Source organism: Propithecus coquereli, unplaced genomic scaffold (assembly GCF_000956105.1).
Source record: "Propithecus coquereli isolate 6110/MARCELLA unplaced genomic scaffold, Pcoq_1.0 Scaffold10, whole genome shotgun sequence".
NCBI classification, from domain to species: Eukaryota; Metazoa; Chordata; class Mammalia; order Primates; family Indriidae; genus Propithecus; species Propithecus coquereli.
Window position 1 is genome coordinate 16,127,634 of NW_012133858.1, and position 1,294 is coordinate 16,128,927.

The following is a 1,294-nucleotide window of genomic DNA, read 5'->3' on the forward strand; positions in this document are numbered from 1 at the left end:
AAAAAAAAAAAAAAAAAAAAAAAAAAGTGAAATGTGTGTCACTGTGTCTTGAAGTTAGGAGGAAAAAATACACATTAAACAAACAGGAAAAAAAAAGCATGAAGAAAAACCCACCAACAGCCATACATGGCAGGTGTACAGCCTCTTCCTCACTTAACAGCCCTCCCCACCCTGACATCCTGTAACGTTGCTGAGGCTGAACTAGAACATGGGTAAGAGGGTTTTTCTCAGGGTTTAGAACACAAAATTCTTTTTATGTTTTATGCTCCAGGGCTCCCTCTTCCCTGAAGACTCCTCACTGCCCCAGTAGAAAGCAATTTCTGCATCCTTGCTTTCACATGACTCTGATATCTATGAAGTTCTCATGGCACTTGTTCCCAGGATGCCTATGAAATCCTGAAGACAGGGACTGTGTTATCCACTGCTAAATTCTTCATGATGCCCAGCACAGAACGCTGGTGTCCAGGCTCCTTAGGGCAGTAATCTGCAAAACGTGCCTCACCTGGGGGGATGTAGAGGACAATTTTCTGAAGAGTGGGAAGAAAATATTAGAGCTTCTATTTATGTTTATTTTTAACTCCAAATAAGAAAGAATTAGGGTTTATTATTCTTTAAAGTATAGATCGACAGGAATATATGCATATGAAATATAAAAATACAAATAAATGTATTGGGGTGAATGCTCAATTTTTTATTGGTGGGATTTGATAAAAAATGTTTGGGGACCATTGCTCTAGTTCTGAATTTATGATTGTTGCTTGGAAAGTTAAGTAACTTAAAAGAGTTTAGCTTTAAATAGGAAAATTCATTGACAAGGAAAAATCTCAATCATTCATTTCTTCTTACCAACGAACAAATGCAAATATTAAACAGTGCCTTCTATGTGCCAGGCAGTGTGCTAGGCTCTGTGGGTTGTTTTGTTGTTCAAAGATGATATCACTTACTTTGATATGTGGAAGGGCTTTGAAGAAATTGTCACCCCACATAATATAACAGCAGAATGTTACCGAGGAGCACATGCTGAAACAGGCACTCTTGCTGCCTCCTGTGGTTGGGGGCTGAGATTCGGGCACAACTTTTCAGGAGGACATTTTGACAAACATGTCAAAGACCTCGAGAAAGTTCATACTTTCGACCCAGCAAGTCCGTGTTTAAACAATCTTCAGAAGTAAAATTAAAGATTTGTGCAGATATTTAGTTGCAAGAATGATTATCACATCATTTCTAACACTAAAAAATTAGAAACAACCCACATACCCAAGAGCACGAGATTCTTTTTTTTTTTTAATTTCAG